This window comes from Echinops telfairi, unplaced genomic scaffold, assembly GCF_000313985.2.
Source record: "Echinops telfairi isolate 266 unplaced genomic scaffold, ASM31398v2 ScPeMD7_7475;HRSCAF=8513, whole genome shotgun sequence".
Lineage (NCBI taxonomy): Eukaryota > Metazoa > Chordata > Mammalia > Afrosoricida > Tenrecidae > Echinops > Echinops telfairi.
This window is the reverse complement of record NW_022111379.1, coordinates 26,560,041-26,579,845: the sequence shown is the minus strand read 5'-3', so window position 1 is coordinate 26,579,845 and position 19,805 is coordinate 26,560,041. Positions and strand designations below refer to the sequence as shown.

General features: G+C 37.0%; 1 protein-coding gene across 1 annotated transcript in view; it reads right to left on the bottom strand.

The window, feature by feature from the left end:
• The window catches only part of OTUD7A (OTU deubiquitinase 7A), a 313,826-nt gene that overhangs the window by 175,046 nt on the left and 118,975 nt on the right, over positions 1-19,805 (bottom strand). Inside the window, exon 3 of the mRNA XM_045285688.1 lies at positions 16,240-16,332. The gene's annotated coding sequence lies outside the window, so the exon portion shown is untranslated. The remainder of the gene's footprint in view (positions 1-16,239; positions 16,333-19,805) is intronic.

Sequence of the window (19,805 nt, the reverse complement as noted above, 5' to 3'; positions counted from 1 at the left end):
GAAAGCAGATGGTGCCCAGCTATCAATTGGAATATTAACTCAGGTCTTAAAGGCTTGTATTCAAATGAGCAGCCATTTAAGTGAGGCATCACCTAAGTCCACACAAAAGGAGCACAACAGCCTGTGTGATCCAAAGATGACAATTAACAACATCCAAATATGATGAAGGGAAAGATATCATACCTAAATTGTGAACAGCCAATTTGTAGAAGCCTATGGAGGACAATGTGAGTCCAAAATTTATCTGATGAGTGTCTAGTCAGATTAAGCCTCTGACAGATCCTCTCTGGCCACAGACAAGGGACCCGAACAGCTTTACTATCAGATAGAGATGATTATAAACTTGATTATGGTGGATCAAACTAGGTTATAATATGATACTTGGTCAGCTGACTTCTCTCTTGACCCAACCTGAATTTGCTTAGGCTTCACTGTTTCTCCCTTGTTCCACAACCAAAATGTCTTTTCTGGCTTTTTAAATATTGGTAGTCTTTTCTTTCTTACTCTTTGTTTTTATCTTATATTATTATTAGTTTCTTCTTTCTATTTCATTTTGCTTTTGTTTTTTTATTGTTTCTGTTAGGTTTCCCAGTTTAGGAAGCACAAGGAGTGGATAATAGAGATAACGACTGAAACAACAGTTTATCAGGGAAGGGAGCGGGGCGAAACTGGAGCACAAACAATGAATTCCAAGTGGGGAGGGAGCACTGGAACTGATTGTGAGACGTATAGATGAGTCTTTTTGGAAGCTACTTAACTATAGAGGTGTATGAATATGTGAATTTTATATCAAGAAAACTACTTTACAAAAAAAAAATGGAACAAGAAGCCCAAATTGGCCATTGGCTACCATAAGTGAAGTAGGAAGAGTTTTTACTTAGGGAGCATTGAGTTTATGTTAATGGTGGTAGACTAATTTAGAAACAGATATCAATAATGGTTGCACAACACAAGGAGCATAATCAATGGCGTTGAATTACACATGTAGAAGTTGTTGAATTGGAGAATGTTTTGCTCTATATTTCTGCCACAATTATTAAAAAAATAAAATAATTACACTAATAACAATGAATATAAGGAAGAAGAAAATGTTCTAAAATTGATTGTCATAATGATTGTACAACTCTTCTTGATATAATTGAACTATTTGTAAAAGTGCCAATAAAGCTGTTTTTAAAAAGTTGCAAGATACATCATTATACAAATGATTTTTTCTATATACTTACAATGCATGATCTGAAAATTGAATAAATAATTAATAGTGAATTATTAAGGCACTTAAGAATAAATGTAACAAAAGAAATTTGTTTCACTTTGAAAACTACAAAAATTGTTGAAAAAATAAAGAAGAGTTAAGTGAAAAAAAAGAAAAGAAAATATAAACCTCCCAATTAAGAAGTGGAAAACAGACATGGACATACAGCTCACCAAAAATGAAATACAAATAGCTAAAAACCACTTGAAAAATGCTCATGATCACTAGCCATCGGGGATATGCAAATTAAAAACACAATGAGATACCACTTTACATTCACAATGTTAGCCCAATTTAAGACAAAACAAAACAGAAAACAACAGATATTGGAGAGGTTGTGGAGAGAATGGAACTTGCATACACTGTAGAAGGATTTGTAAATATATACCACCATTGTGGAAAACGATACGGTGATACTTAAAGGAACCGGGATTGAAATTTCAAAGGATTCAGCAATGCCACTGTTAGGCATATATCCCAAAGAAATGAGACACAACACGAGTGAATGTATGCTCTCTCATGTTGATAGCAGCACAGTACACAAAAGCAAGAAAGTGGAAGCAGCCCCACAGCCCAATAGTGGAAGAATGGATAAAGAAATCCACTGTGTCCCTAAAAAACAGTGATGAAAGTGTGACACATGACATGGAAGTACCTGAAACCCATTAAGCTGAGTGAAGCTAGTCAATCATAAAAAGATATTTTATGTGTCCACTACTATAAGGAGAAACACCAATTAAGGAAATATTAGAGACCAATTCCTAATCAAAAGGTAAAAAGTCTGCTTATCATCCATGAATGTCATCCCCTTATATGCACTTCTTGAAGAACCACCTAGAAAGAGAAGATCTCACATCGGCTAGGGTTACTCCTTCGCTAAGGAAAAATAGGGAGCAGACCACCCACTTGATGTCATTAACAAGGCTGTACCAAGTCAACAGGCCTTCCACAGGAATGAGAGGAGAATCTTATCAGAAAATCAAGTTAAAGCCAAGAGAGGGGAGCATTTACATTCAGAGAAGGTACTTATATGGCTGATGGTTGGTATGGTAGGTAAATAGGGAGGAGCAGCCCCACGTAGAGACAGGATCCTGAACAATAATTGTAGGGAACCTAAGGGGAGAATTAACCTGGTTCTATAGTCCTGGGTAGACACTTTCAATAAGTTTCTACTCAATCCTTGATGAAGCACACTAAGTATTATGTGTGCATCACCACACCAGAAGGACTTGGCGCAGAAGCTTGACTGAAAGAACAGGGACCTACATCAAAAATACCTAGCCTTTGGACTTAGGATTGCAATGCCCTGATGGGAGAAGAAGCAAAAGAATGGGCACCCCAAGAGTGAGGAAATAATGGTCGTTGGACCTTGGGTGGGATACCTGGCTTAGTTGGCATCCAGTGCAAGGGGACCCAGAACAACTCTATATTTAGTATCCCAGTTGTCTCTTGTATTAATTTGACAGACATTGATCTGATAAGCAAGGATCTGGCCTTCTAAAGAATATCAAAGGAAAATTTCCCCAGGCCAAAACTACCATGCTCAATGTCAACAGAGCTCAATCAATTAAGAAATCAATTTGTACAAGGCAACAACTCATGGATCACCACTCTCCGTTGGACTAAGCTCCTCATATTGAAAATGCCTTGAATTCTATGCCATTGGATGAATTAATGATGTCATCAAGGGATGATTGACAATATTATTCTTTTTAGCTTGTCTGTTTTGGGGGAGTTATTTGTTTGTTTTTGAGTTTTGTTGTTTGTTTTTTGTTTTGCTTTTATCATATGATCTCTAAAATAAACCAGAGATGTTTATAACCTGCTGACAAACAGATGGATCCTGAGTTCCTACTTAAGTCTAGCCCCAATCCAAAAACAGTTCATTCTTATAACATGGCCCTGCTCCACACTTGCCTTCATGAAGAGATCATTGAAGATAAGGGTGTTACAGCAAAGTGTGAAGAAAGCAGATGATGCCGAGTAATAGTGTCTAGGGTCTTAAAAGCCTTTATTCAAACAAGCAGCCAACTAAGTCCATATTGAAAAGCACATCAGCCAGTGTGATCCAAAGATGACAAAAAATCTAAATATGATAAAAGGGAAAGCATCAGAGCTTAAATTATGAGCACCTAATTTGTAGAAGGCTATTAAGACAGTGGGAGCCCAAAACTCATCTGCAGAGTATCTAGTCAGTTAAGCCTCTGGCAGATCCACCCTGGCCACAGGCAAGGGACTCTCACACAGAGATTATTGTAAACTTCATTTCAGTGGATGGAACCATGGTACAATATATTTGCTCAGTTGACCTCCCTCCTGACTCAACCTGCATTTGTTCTAGGTTTAAATATTTTTAGCTTGGTCCATGACAGACATTCATGTATGTCTGCTTTTTAAAGATGCTTGCCTTTGGTTATAAAAAATATTTCTGATGGTCCTTTTTATTCTGACTCTATATTTATTTTTATTTTTGTATTATTATTATTTTTCTTCTTTCTGTCTTCTTTTTAATTATTTCTGTTAGGTTTCACAGTTTATGATGTACAGAAGGAGTAGATGCATAGAGACAATAACTGATACAATGGTTTATTGGGGTTAGCAAGAGAGAGTGAGGGTTTTGGGGGAAGCAAGCAATAAATGCAGGAGTGGGAAGGAAACAGTAGAACTCATTGTGATGATATACGTACAACGCTCTTTAAAAGTGACTTACTATGGAAATGTATGTTATGTGAATTTTATATCAAGAATACTGCTAAAAAACCCAATAAACCAAAGTTGACCAGTGGTTACCTTGGGTGAAGGAGGAAGAGTTTTTGCTTAGGGAGCATTGAATTTATGTTAATGGTGGCAGAATAATGTGGAAAAGTTTATCAATAATGGCTGCATAACACAAAGAATATAATCAATGGAATTGGAGAATGTTTTGTTTTGTATATTTTTGTCACAATTAAAATAATTTTAAAAAACAAGAAGAATTACACTAATAATGAGTATAAGGAAGAAGAAAATATTCTAAAATTGATTGTGGTAATGATTGTACAACTCTTGTTGATATGGTTGAATTATTGAATTGCATGATATCTGGATAAAGTGCCAATGAATCTGGTTTGTTGTGTTTTTTTTTAAGGAAAATGTTATGCTTAGCTTAAAAAGTCATTCAAGATGTCAAATATTACATGAAATATATTGGAGGAAAATGTATAGAGAACTCATTGAAGCGGATTGAAGGAAAGAGTGTAAAGAGGACTCAACAATTAGGGAATCCTGAGCTTCTGTTAAGGAGGGTGTTATAATTTGGTAATGAATAAATATGATGGTTGAACAGGATTAAAATAATTAATGTAACTGAACTGTACATATGAATACTGTAATAATATCAAATGCACTGTTATACAGATATTACTACAATAAAAACTATATATTAGAAACACAATATTTAACAATTATCAAATATTCTGAGCATGGGGTAACCTAAGAGGATTTCTCAAAGGGAAAAGAAATCCTCAAAGAGACTGGTTCTAAAGTCAGGAGGAACTTTGGAGTAGTGAGTCAGTGGAAGCAGTACTTACATCATGGGAACTGGTTGAGAGTCAGCAGTAACAGGAGACCACCAAAAATCTCACAAAACTACCAGAAAATATAATCAACATAGAGGACCCACCACAATCAGAAGTATAGACATGGAATAGGAAACATTTTTCAGACAGGGTCTTTCTTGTCTCAACCTCTTCTCCCTGTCTTACTGTACCTACCCCCAGTACAGTAAAAATCCAGAACAAGGCAACAAGCTAATATGTTGGTAGAGCTGATCCAAAGTAATCCTAAAATTCTCCACAATGGTCTTTCAAAGCCAGGTGTTAGTGCAAGGGGCTAAGACATTATCTATTAGATGCAAGTGGAGTTTTAGTCATGGACTTGACCAAACTAACCATTCAATAACCTGTAAGTGGTGGGAAATGATGAGATATGCCTGCTGCATGTTTTAATGAAATGATGGGAAAGAATAAGATTAATTTCTACTTATGCTATCCTGAGTCTAGTTTGAGAATCCAGCTCACTAGTGTTAGTAGGTTATGACTGCTCTCTAGTCGTTCTTTTATTGTAACCCTTTGGATGGGTTCTGGCCAGAGGAATATATTCTAGATAGTTGTTGATGCTTTGATGCAGGCAACAGCTTAATTTAAGCACTTAGCTCTGCATAGTCTAGCATGAAACAATGAGCTCTTCTGTTTTTGTAAAAAAAATGTGTTCCCCTAATACACAAGAATGGGATTCCTTAAAACAAAACAAAACTCACTGCATTAGAGTCAAATCTAACTCAAAGGTAGTACAAATGGTTAAAACACTCTATTTGGGGGCTTCCAGGGCACCATGGCTGACTGAAACACATACACAGGTAGATCCCGCTACAAAAGTGGATCTCAACCTGTGGGTCGCAACCCCTTTGGGGTAAAACTACCCATTCGCAGGGAGCCCCTAAGACCGTCGGAAAGCACCTATTTCCAATGGTCTTAAGAACTGAGACACCGCTCCTCTATCCGTCTCCAGGAGGGTCTGCCCACATGCAGATATGCCCATATATGAGTACCCAGCGTGATGACATCATTATGCCAACCCCATCACATACACCCCATACAAATACAGGTGTATGTGACAGGGTTGGTGCCATAATGTACTTATGTGGACTAGTCACACATGTGTAGAGAGCAGCTACTATGTAGAAAGCAGCTACTGTGTTGAAAGCATCTACTCTGTTAAAAGCAGTTACTATGTGGAAAGTAGCAGTATTGGAGGTAAAATGACACTTCATGAATTAAAATTACTGGGTAAATTTAAAATCATGTAATGTAAAATCATCAGCTACTGCAAAAAAGAAAAAAATATCTGTACCATGGAAACTTAATCTGGATGCTGATTGGTCCTTTTATATTCAGCTGTGGTTGATGTGAATACATCAACCCTTGTGATAGTAACAGGTATGTAAAAAACAACAACACAGAGAACGGTAAATCATAGGAAACTAGCTGTTTTGACTGAACTATGCCATGTATCATCTTTTGCATTAATAATGCTATTGTTACATATTATTTTCATTAGCAAACCATCACATGACAATGGATCATGTAGAGAAAAACGTTAAGAAAAGAAAATATAGTGAAGATTTTTTACAGCATGGTTTTACCTCAATAATTACAGCAGGAATTGAGAAACTGCAATGTGTTATTTGTTGTGAAGTTCTATCTGCCGAATCTATGAAGGTGAACAAATTAAAATGCCATTTTGATAGCAAGCATCCTAGCTTTGCCAGCAAGGATGCTAACTATTTTAGAAGCAAAGATGGACTCAAGAAAGCTAGACTTGACACTAGTAGCAAATGCCACAAACAAAACGTAGCAGCCGTTGAAGCTTCATATTTGGTGGCACTCAGAAGCACCAGAGCTATGAAATCTCACACCATTGCTGAGGATTTACTGTTGCCAGTGGCCAAAGACATTGTTCGAGTTATGATCATAGACAAATTTGTTACGAAATTGAGTGCAATTTCCTTATCTAATGACACTGTCCGCAGAAGAATAGATGGCACGTCTGCTGATATTCTTGATCAGGTAATCCAAGAAATTAAATCTGTTTCACATCTAATATTTAAGATCCAGCTTGATCAATCTACAGAAGTTGCAAACTGTTCACTGTTACTGGTTAATGTGAGGTAAATTAATGATGGCGACTTTAAAGATGAGTTTCGTTTTGGAAAACCTCTTGAAACGACAACTACTGCATATGATGTATTTGACACCGTTGGTTCATTTCTGAAAGAGCATAAGATCTCTTGGGAAAAGGGTTGTGGTATTTGCACAGACAGTGCTCCAGTATGTTGATCTGGATTTCAACTGAGTCACCAAAAGTCATCGGAACTCACTGTACTATTCACTGAAGACACTGCCACAAGAGTTACAAGAAGTAATGAAAGGCGTCATAAGTTCTGTCAATTTTGTAAAGGCGAGCACTTTAAAGAGTCGACTTTTCGCAACTGTGCAATGAGTTGGATGCACTGAATAATGCTCTGCTATTTCACACTGAAGTGCGATGGTTGTCAAAAGGAGTTTTAAAACATGATGAACTCAAAACTTTTTTAATCGGAAAGCAACATCACAGTTTGAAGCACTTTTCAGCAATAAAAGTGAACTGCAGAAAGTAGCTTACTTGGTTGCCATCTTTGCCATCTTGAGTGAGTTAAATTTAGCACTGCAAGGAACAAATGCAACATGCTTCGATTTGTGTGAAAAGATCCGATCATTCCAAATGAAACTTCAGCTTTGGCAACAAAAAAAAATTGGATGAAAAGAAAATTTACATGTTGCCTACCTTATCTGCTTTCTTTGAGGAACATGACATTGAACCAGACAAAAGGATTATGATGATAATTTCTGTGAAAGAACACTTGTACATGCTTGCAGACAAAATGTCATCGTACTTTCCAAGTCTACCTGACACCCCATTTGGACTTGCCAGAAGCCCTTTCACAGTCAAAGTTGAAGATGTTCCTGAGACAGCACAAGAGGAGCTCATTGAACTTAATAACAGCGATGCAGTGTGAACTGACTTCTCTACAACGCCAGTTACAAAATTCTGGATCAAGAGTTTGCAGTCATATCCTGTTCAGTCTGAGACTGTGTTGCGCCTTCTTCCATTTCCAATAACTTATCTTTGTGAAACAGGGTTTTCCAGCGTGTAGGTTATCAAGTCTAAACACAGAAGTAGAATTGTTGTGGAAGATGATCTTTGCTGTGCTCTTGCAAAGACTGACCCAAGAATTTCTGATCTGGTGAGAAAGAAGCTATCTCAACCTTCGCACTGATGTTGGCTTTTTACGTATACTGTCGCAAAATGTAGCAATATAATTTATTGTTGTTATATTAAGACTGTTACCCATGCTGCACCATGCTTCAAGACAAAATTTCATTTATTTGTCATTAGAAGTAAATATTTCACAATATATAATTACATATTGTTTTTATGATTAACCACTATGCTTTAATTATGTTCAATTTGTAACAATGAAATACATCCTGCATATCAGATATTTACATGACGATTCATAACAGTAGCAAAATTACAGTGATGAAGTAGCAACAAAAATAATGTTATGGTTGGGGGTCCCCACAATCTGAGGACCTGTACTAAATGGTCTTGGCAGGAGGGAGGTTGAGAACCACTGCACTAGGGGAAGGTTTTTATTTGGTGTTGGCTTTGGGGTAGAGGTCTTTTTAGCTTATCTTTTTGGTTCCTTGCAGGCATCCATCCATGTGTTGACATGTAATTACGATTGATTAACATAACAAAGATAATTTCCAAATGAGATTATAACCATTAGCATAGAGTTTAGGATTTACAGTATGTTTCTCAGTATAATTCAAAGAATTCAAACCATAACACTAGATAAGGACATTTTTATTGGCAAGAGTTTTGCTTCAATGTTTTATATGTCACTACATTATCTTCTATCCTTTAGGGTTTATGGGAACAAATCTGCACAAATTCTTATGAAGAACACATGACAGGTTATATTTTGTTTTTCTGTTGCTATATTCAGAATTATATATTTTCCAGAATTTTATTAGAATATGATGCTTGGTGATTTCTTTATTTCTTCTAATTGGAGTTTGTGTAGCTTCCTATATTTTTAGGTTTGTTTCACTGTATATTTTTTTGAAATTCTTTGTCATTATCCCATGGAGAAATTTTTTTCAATTTCATTTTCGTGGGTTTTTAAACACAATTTTATGTGTTAGGTGGAGGTTTTATATCTGAGATCATCGTTTTCATATTCAACAAATTTAAAACTTCTCAAACCTCCAGATAGCTTTCCCTGTTCCTCAAAGTTTTTTTATGGTTGGGGGTCTCCACAACATCATAAACTGTATGTATTAAAGGTCCACAGCATTAGGAAGGTTGGGAACCACTGCTCGACAGCAACCAGGAGAGAATCCATGCAAAAGAAAGGTTAAGTGGCCTGCAATTTCAGAGAATGGCTTGAACGCTAAATAAGTCAAACTCACCATACACCAAAGACTGCTGGAGCAAGCAGAGAAAGGAGAGACAAGGGGTGGCCCAATCTCAAGGTGTCCAAAGGTCTCCCCGTAGACACCAGCCATTTACTCCACCCATAAGGTCAAGCCAAGGAGCACCTAGTGGCATAAAGGTTATGCATTTGGCTTCTAACAGCAAGGTCCACAACTCACAAGGAAAGTTCTACTTTCTCCTACAGAATCACTGAATTAGCATCAACTCGACGGCAGTGAGGTGTTTTGCTATTTATTTGGGTGTAAGTCCCAGCCTGCCCAAAGGGCCAACCCCACCCCAGCAAGGCCAAGGCAGCACCACATTCCTGCAAGACCTCTTGTGGCTTCAGAACCCAGCAAGGCTCCACCCAAACATGTTCTCCTGGGCCAAGAGAAAAATACACCAAACAGAGCCTTTTTCCCTCATCCTTTTCTTTTCTTTTTTTCCTAAGTAACATTCTTTTTTTCCCTTTCTCAAGTTAGAAAACGCTTAAAAATTGCACAGTAATACTGTGAAGATATGGACATCCAAATTACTGAGTTTGAAGACAAATTTCTCTATTTCAGTCTAAGAGGAAAAGTGAATAAAATGTGCACATGGGTATGAAGAAAACCTAGAGATGATGTGGGATGTATGAAAGGAACTATTTATGTCTCATTAGCATTCCAGAGCAGGAAGGGAAATAATCCACCGAGAAAGCAGTACCAAAAATTCTAAAGAAAACTTCCCTAACACCATAAAAGAGGAGAAAATTCATCCAGGAATCAGAGAGAACCCAGAAAAGGATATATTACAAAAGAAAAACATCACTACAAATCATAGTAAAGCTTTCCAGTATCCAGGAAAAGGAAAGAATTCTATGAGCAGCTAGGAAAGAACAGTAACGCAGAAAAAACAAACAAAAACCTGAGAATAAAGTCATTTTTTCAGCAGAAGACAAAAAAGGACATATATAAAATCCTGAATGCCCATCCCCCCCAAAGCAAACAACCAAGAATCTTATATCTAGCAACTTTATATCACAAATAGTAGGAAGCAATAAGAGTACTTCCACACAAGAAGTTAAAAGAATTTATAAGAACAACATTACCAAAATTACTAAGGGCAGAAATCTGGATAGATAATCAACAATAACCACAGAAAAACCTGAGCTCAACATACAAGACAACTCTATTCAGAAATCAGTACTCTTAAGACAGTATTCAAAACAACATAGAAATATAGGAAAAACAAATAAACCAATAACACAACATACATATCAAAATGACAATAATAAATCCACATATATCAATAATAACATTGAATTGAATTGGATTAAATGCACTAGTCAAATGACAGAGTAGCAGATTGGATAAGAAAACAAGATTCATAAATGTCCTGCTTACAAGTAATACATCTTAGACACAAAGACAAAAAGATTGAAAAGACATGTGCATTAAGTTAATGCCAAAAGAAAAAGTAGGAGTAGCAATATTAATCTTCAATAAATTCAATGAGATAGGCCAGTTTGACAAGAGAAGCAAATCCAGGAACACTCATATTTAGGTAAAAAAGAACTTATATCAAGAAGTAATTGTGCATAAAGAAAACCTCCAGTCCAGTCCAGATCAATCCATAAGTCCAATAATAGTCCATAAGTCCGATACTAGACCATAAATCCCTCTTCAGATTCACACAGCCATAAGCAGTGATGTAAAATGCAGGAAGATCACAGGCTGGTGGATGAAAAGTCTTGTGGATCATACAGCGGTGGAAGAAACTCCAAGTGCTTGCACAGGTTTCAGCGTGACTTGACATGAAGGTAAAATCAGAGAGAGAGGGAGGAAGTTCCTGAAATTCTCTTTATGAGAAAGCCACACTCACCAGGAGGTATCATCAGGCTTTGACATGATTGACAGGCTGACTCCACCTCTACACTTTTATATCTAAGTTGACAAAGAATTATGTAACTACCACAATCAATTTCAGAGAGAAAAAGAAGGGTTTAATAATGATTAACTAGAACACATAACAATATTAAACATATACACACCCTATAAAAGACCTGTGAAATAGGTTAATCAGACTCTTATACAGTTGAAAAGATAAATAGACAAGGCGATAATAATAGGAGGGAACTTCAGTATACCACTCTCAAAAAAGAAAGACCATCAGTAAAGAATCGCAATAAAGACAACTTGATACACTTTACATGGACATAATAAACCATCCAACAAAAGTACAGTGTACATTTTTCCAGTGTATATGGAACATTTTCTAAAACAGACCATATGTTAGGAAACATAGAATGCCTTAATGAATTATATAACATTGATATTTTAAAATCTAATTCTCAAGTCACAATGCTATAAAATTATAAATCTTTAAGATGGCCACTTGTTTCACTTCAAGCCTTTAAGACTCCAAACACTATATCTTTTGATAGCTGGGCACCATCAGCATTTTTCATCACATTTGTTTATGCACCCATTGTGTCTGCAGTGCCAGTGCCAGGAGGGTGAGCATCCCAGAATGCCAGGTTGTTAGCACAAATGTTCTTACATTGAGGGAGGGTTTGAACAGAGGCCCAAAGTCTATCCACTTCCTCAATGTATTTCCATATAAATATATGTACATAGGCCAATACCTCTATTTATATTAATTAATATATTTACATATATACTCACATATGTGTACACTTCTATCCATAGCTTAGAGGTTTGAAGTGAAACAAGCGGCCATCTAGCAGAGAAACAACAAGCCCACATGGAAGAAGCACACCAGCCTATGAGAGCATGAGGTGTCGACAGGATTGGGTAACAGTTATCAGAAGACCCAAAACAAGAAATAACATACTGTTGAGAATAAGGTGGGTTGGAGAAGATGTCCACTTGCAAACAGTAGGACATCCCCTCCGAAGGGTCACAAGGAAGGTATGAGTCAACTAGGGTGCAGTATAGCATTGATGAAACACACAATCTTCCGCTGGTTCTTGAGGCTATCATGACCCCACTCCTGCCTTTTAGTATGGGCGAGCTGAGCATGTACACTGGTACAGATAAGAGCTCACGATACACGGAATCCAGGTCAGATAAACCCCTCAGGAACAGAAATGGGATTAGCAATACCAGGTGAGGGGAGGAGGGGAGGAAAGGGAAACTGATCATAATGATCAATGCGTAATAGCCCACCCACCCACCAGGGGCACAAACAATAGAAACTGGGTGAAGGGAGACAGTGGTCGGTGTAATATATGAAAATAATAATAATTTATAACTTATCAAAGGGTCATGAGGATGGGAGGGGTGAGGGAAGGATGGGAGAAAAAGAGGAGCTCATACCAAGGTCTCAAATAGAAAGTAAGTGTTTAGGAAATGATGATGGCAGCCTATGTACGAATATGCTTGATACAATTGATGTATGGATTGTTAGAAGAGCTGTAAGAGCCCCCAATAAGATGATCTTTTTAAAAAATGATAAATCAATAATAAGAAAAGCAAGGGCAAAAAGTCAAATGCATGAAAACTGAACAACACAATGCTTAAAAACTCTTGTGCAAATGGTGAAAAAATTTCCTTGGAACAAATGAGAACAAAAGCACAACATATCAAAACAGTTCTCAGAGGATAATTTATAGCAAAATATGCATTCTTGAATAAAGAAGAGAGAACCGAAATTGTTACCATAACCAAAATAAACTTTCAGTCACCAGGAAAAAAGAAATCATAAAGACCGGAACAAAAATAAATGAAGTGGAAAATATAAAAACAATAGAAAAAAATTAAAAAGACAAGTTTGGTTCTTTGAAAGAAGGAACAGAATGACAGACCACTGGGAAATTTAATAAAGGAAAAGAAAAAATTTTCAGATATCTATAAAATTTATAAATGAAAGGGGTAATAAGCACAACAGATCCAAATGAAATAATAACAATTTTTTAAAATACATTACTACAAAAGACTGCAAGGAGCCCTGATGGTGTAATAAGTTACAGTACACCATCACAACAGGAATAGAAAGGAAAATTCTCAATAAAATAAAGACCATGTATGCAAAACTAACTTTCTCCCTCGATGGAGAGAAACTGAAAGCATTCCTCTTGTGGAAGCTCTTACAACCACTCTTACACAAACTTTGCCGGAAGCCTGAGTCAGAGCTATTCAACAACAAAAAGAACTCAAAGGGTTCCAGATGAGCAAAGTAGAAGTGAGGCTCTTTCAATTTGCAGATGAGATGCTTTTATATGTAGAAAATCTCACAGACTCAACAACAGCAACAGATAATTGCAAACAATGAAACAATTCAGTATGGTGGCAAGGTACAAGATCAATACAAAAATCAATTAGGCTGGATTTCTATATACTAATGAAAAGAGCTCTGAAAATGGAGTCAAGAAATCAATACCATTTACTATAGCCACACAAAAATGAAATACTTAGGTATAAAAGTAACCTGAGAAACAAAACTTATACAAAGAAAACTACAAAATACTATTACAAGAAACAAAAAGACTCACATAAATGGAAACATGTTCCATGTTCATGGATAAGAAGGCTTACTATTGTGAAAATGCCAATACTACAGAAAAAAAATCTATAAATATAAAGTAATTCTGACCCAGATATCAACTTTATTCTTAAAGAAATTGGATAACTAATTGCATATAGTAAGGGAAGAGACTAAGGATAAGCAAAGAACTTCTAAAGAAGAACAGAGTAAGAGGCCTCTCACTACCTGATTTTGAAGCCCATTACAAAGCCACTGTAATTAAAATATCTTGGTTCTGGTACAATCATTGATACATAGACCAATGGAACAGAATAAAGAACCTAGAAATAAATAAACCATAATAAATAAAAGATAATTGATCTTCAACAAAGGGCCAAAAAGATTTTATGGGAAAGAGACAGTCTTTTCAGCAAATAGATCTGGCATAATTGGATTTCCATCTGTCAAAGGCTGAAACAAGACCCCTACTTAATCCTATTTACAAAAACAAACTCAAGATGGATCAAAATCCTAAAGGCAAATCTCATAGCTAAAATAATTATCAATGAGAAAATAAGGGCAAATTCAAGAGCGCTTCTGCAAGATATAGGTACATTTTCAAATATAATGAAAACCTCCACAAAGTGGATGACAAATAGATAACTTAGACCTACTAAAAACAAGACACTGATGTGCATCAAAGAGTAAAGAGAGAACCTAAATCCTGAGGAAAAGTCTTTGACAATGACATGACAAACATGGGTCTAATCTATAGAAAACGGCAACACTTAAATAGGAAAGAGACAATCTAATCACAAAGGGGCAAAGGACATGGACAGGCAGTTCACCAAAGAAGGCATCAAAATGAGCAATAAGCATATGAAGAAATGTTCACAATTACTAGCCATCTAGGAGGTGCAAATCATAACAATGATGATGAGATATCCCCTTACACTGGCAGTGACAGCCAAATTTAAACACACACACACACACAGAGAAAATTACAAGTGCTGGAGAGGCTCCCGAGAGCTTGGGACCTGCATATACTGCTGGTGGAACTGTACAATTATAGTGTACAACTTTAGTGGAAAGCAATATAGTCCTACCATACAGTCCAGCAATCCTTCTGCTGGGTATATATGCTAAAGAAATAAAATATATAACATGAACAGATATATGCATGACCATGTTAATAGCAGCACTGTTCACTATAATAAAAAGAAATTCCCATCAGTGGGAGAATGGATAAAGAAACTTTGGTACATACACACAATGGAATGCTATTCATTATTAAAACATAATTATAAAACCACAAAATCACTCATGACATGGATAGACCTGGAGAACCTTATGTTGTGTGAAATGAGCCAATCACAAAAAATTACTATGTGGGACTAATGTTATCAAGTAAAAAATAATTGCAAACAAAATAGACTTTCACACCAAAAGGAACAAGCTTTGGAGTTTGCCAAAAGGGGGATGGTAAGAGAGTGATGATAAAGCAGCAGACTAGAACAATGACTCCTAAAATGTGTGTGCTACCACTCCCTTAGCTGCTGGAATAATTTGGTGGGGGTGAGGGGGTGGGCTGTAAAAGCAGACATCTACACTTTAACCGTAATTATGGACTATAATACAAAAAATTTTAATTGCCAGGAGGGCACTGCGTAATTTTTTAAAAGAATGTGATAGGCCAAGTAAGGGTGGGAACATATGGATTAGACAGTTGAAGGGTATTAACTTGGGTGAAGTGAAAGATCATGGTCCACAAGAGGGTAAAGTTGTTTATAAACTGTTGAATACCAAGTTGATGATCTGAAATGTAACCCCCCCACCTGATTTACAATAAAAAAATTGTTAGAATAAAAAGTACTCTTTGCTGTTAACCAGAATATTAAGAAGTTTGAGTCTACCCAGTGGTGGCTAGTGGGAAAGGCCTGGTGATCTACTCCTGAAAAATCTACATGGAAAACCGTATGGAGCACGGTACTCTGACACACAGGGAGTTGGAATGGACTCCACAGAAGCTGGGTGGTTTTGGTTTATTTTAATATGCCAAGAGTACTCGGTATGAAGTGTGTTAAGGGGGTTTTGAAATATCAGGACACTAAAAAAAAATTCCTTACATTATTTTTCACTTGGTTCCTAAGGCAAAAATCCATTCTTTAAATTAATTCCAATTAACAGTGACCCGATAGAACAAATACTCGGTAATGTTTGGCTCTGTTGTACCGAGGGTCGCTATGAGTTGGAGCTCACTCAATGGCACCTAACAACAATGTTTATGGGAGCAAGCTGCAATTTCTCTTTCTCATGTAGGAGCTTAGGACTTGTAAATACCAACTCGTTTTGATAGTAGCCACATACATAACCACTGTGTAGCAGGGCTCCCTCTTGCCTCCTAACAGGGGGTCATTTTCTTTTGGTTTGACTAGAAATTAAGAAAAGTATTTGACCTGATGTGTAAGGGGCCAATTAGGAAATGGCCTTCTTTCTTCTTTCCATGCGCCAGGCTTATCCAGGAGAATCTCTTCAATTGTCACTTCTACCTAGGGGACAATGAGAGAAAAAGAGCACATTACTTTTATACTCTTTGACTGAGCAAACTTCACTGCTTCTCTGAAACTGTGTCATGGAATGGACATGAACTTTCACCCACTGGCCATTATATGCCAATTTCAGAGGATTATAAGAAGAGGGGTCACCACCATTCGTTTTAGCAGGCATTAATATTCAACAAGCATCCTTTTCACAGTATAGCATTAAAGAAAAAAGTAGCAGACCACTTCATTCAGAACCTTATGAGCTCTCACCAGTGTTGTAGGAAAGATTGACGGTCATGTCTCTTTCCATGTACCTGTTCTCAATGCATACAAAGATTAAGTAAAGGGTCTAGAATCTATTTTGATCTATTTTCCAGTGATATATATATATTTTAAATCAGCCACTGTAAACCCTCAAACCCCTATCAAGTCAACTTGAGGCCAAGTCTGTCTTACAATGAGCTCAGTCCATACTAAAATATAAACATTCGTGTGATAAGAAGCTACTCTTGAGTACTTGTTTCCTACACCTCAGGCCATGTAGCCATAGGTCAGAATAAAATGTCTTTCAGTAACTGGCCAACTCCTCACATAGGATACATAGGATTTCTTGCATCCCTGAGCCCCTTTAGACAACATGTCCAGGAATTTTGCCCTCTCATTCTTGGAAGAAATGACCAATATCCCTTGGTTCTACAGTGTAAGCCTCAGTGTAACTTATCCTAGCTAGGTGCTCCTCCTCAGTCCTGCACTCCTTCACTCTCAGAAAGCTGCTTCTTGGGTGTTGTCCCTGTCCAATGAGAGCTGTAGTCCCACAATGGATGTACCATACGATAAGTAGGGCTACATTGAAAAGGCTCTGGGTTAAAAGGGCTCCATAACTTACTGCCTGGGTAGGGTAGGGCAGATATGCTGTTTTACCTCTCTGTTCCTCAATTTCCTCATACATAAAATTAGAATAATGATGTCATATATAAAATAATGAAAATGACCTCATATATAAAACTAGAATAATGGCCTCAGTATTACTGGGAAGCTGTAAGCAGTTACTACATAAAAGCCACTGGTAATAGTGTATGTTTATTAAATGGTAACCACCAGTGAGCCAGGAATAAATCATCATACCTGAGACCACTCTCTATGGCCAGGTCCCGATGAAAAACCAGAGCATTATGATGTAGCAAATCTGCATTCTCACAGTCCACCACATCCTGATGCATCTCAGAGGAGCATCTATCAGTGAGCATGCTGATTGATTAGAGACATGTGTGAAGCACAGGAAAGCTGAGCATCCATATCACCAGGCAACCTTGTATGCATTCATACCTGCAGCCAGAAACCTTTCATCTGACCTATCAATCTTGGATCCTTCAGCCTCTACAGCTATTTGAATGAGAGAAGCTTAGCCTGACATCTGCCCCAAGAACCTGGAACTTTCCACCTCTACAACTGAAGGAGTTATTTTCTTCATATAAACCCCACTCTACATTCACATATATTCCACTGATATCCATAAGGTTTCAGTGGCTAATCCTTTAGAAGTGGATTGCCCAGCCCTTCCTTTTGTATGTTCTTACTCTGGAAGCTCTCTTGAAATTTGTTTACCATAGGGGACTTTGTTAGTATTTGAAATACAGGTAGCATAGTTCCACTATCACTGTGATATGCAAGGCACCACAGTTCGACAAGCCAACAGATAATTAGCAGAGAATATCTGAAAATATTTGTGTTATGTTGACTGTGAAAAGGTATTGAATTTGTGGAACATAATACATACTTAGCATAACACTGTGCACTGTCAACTCACGGCCATCGAGTCAATGCTGATGTATAGTGACCCTAAAGGAGAGGGTAGAACTACCCCTTTGAGTTTCTGAGACTGTAACTGTTTACAGGAGTAGAAAATCCTGTTTTTCTCCTGCAGACTTGGCTGACTTGGCGGATTGCAGCCCAATGTGTAACCTCTATGCATTGCAAAAAAAAAAAAAGGGGGGTGGGGGACTCTAGACCATTTCATTGTGCCCACGTGGAACCTATTCATGAACCAAGAGGCGGGGGTTTGAACCAAACAAGGGTTCTGCATGGTTTACAAGCAAGAATGATATTTATTCAATCTGAAATTAATTAAATGAAGAACTCAGCACCAGAATTAAAGGAATTCCTATTAGCAACTTAAGTTGTGCAGATAACACAATCTTGTTTGCTGAAATCAGGGAGGATTGAAGCAATTGCTGATGAAGATCAATCATTGCAGCCTTCAGTGTGAATTGAAACTCCTAAAGAAAATCCAAATCTGTACGACTGGACTAATATCCACCATAAAAATTAGAGAAAAGATTGAAGTTGTCAAGAGTTTCATTTTACTTTGATCCACAAGCAATACTTATGGAAGCAGCATTCAAGAAATTAAATAATGCATTGCATTATGTAGATCTGCTGCATAAGACCTCTTTAAAGTATTAAAGAGAAAAATTAGTCACTGTGAGGACAAATGGTGCCTGACACAAACCATGTTATTTTCAATTGTCTAACATACATGTCAATAGTGAGTAAGAATGACCAAAAAAGAATTGATTTATATGAATTACTGCCAAGAAAATTAAATTTACAATAGACTGTCAAAACAAGGAATTCTGTCTTCGAATATAGCCAGAATGCTCCTTAGAAGCAAAGATGGCTAGACTGTATCACATACTTTGAACATATTATTAGGAGAAATCGGTGTCTGGAGAAGGTTATAATACTTGCTAAGGTAGAGGATCATTAAAAAAGAAGACCGTCGATGAGATGGATGGACACAGTTGTTGTGTCAATGGGCTCAAGCACAGCAAAAATTGTGAAGTAATATAGTGGGTTACTAATTGAGCTGCTAACTGAAAAAAACCAATAGCTCCTTGGTGAGAGAAAGGTACAACTTTGTAATCCTACAAAGATTTACAGCCTCTGAAACCCACAGGGGCAGTTCTACTCTGCCCTATCGGGTTGCTGTGAGTCAGAATTGACTAAATGGCAGTTGTTTGGTTTTAATTATAATGCAGGACAAGACAGTATTTTCTTCTGCTGTATAGAAGGTAATTAAGAGTCTTGTTTGACTCCATGACACCTAACATGACTTATACACATATCTGAGCTTCACTGGATCTTTTCCTTATGAAAACCTAGTGTAAGACATTTGGGAATGAGAGTGGTTATAGAAAAAGGAAATCATAAGGAAGAATCTTCTAATTTGGCTCTCAAGTATGATTAGTTTTAAAGGCACTAATTACTTCTTTCATTATTACTTGAAACTTAACCATCATTAGTAAATAGAGTGCTATTAATCCATGATGTGAGGTAGCAATATTAATATGCAGAAATATCATCATCAATAGATCAAGTATTGATGGGAAGAGAGGCTGTATGTAGGCTGTAAGAAGATAGAATTGGTACATTTTAATTAGGGTACTGCTGAAAAATATTGAAACACATTGCATTGGGTA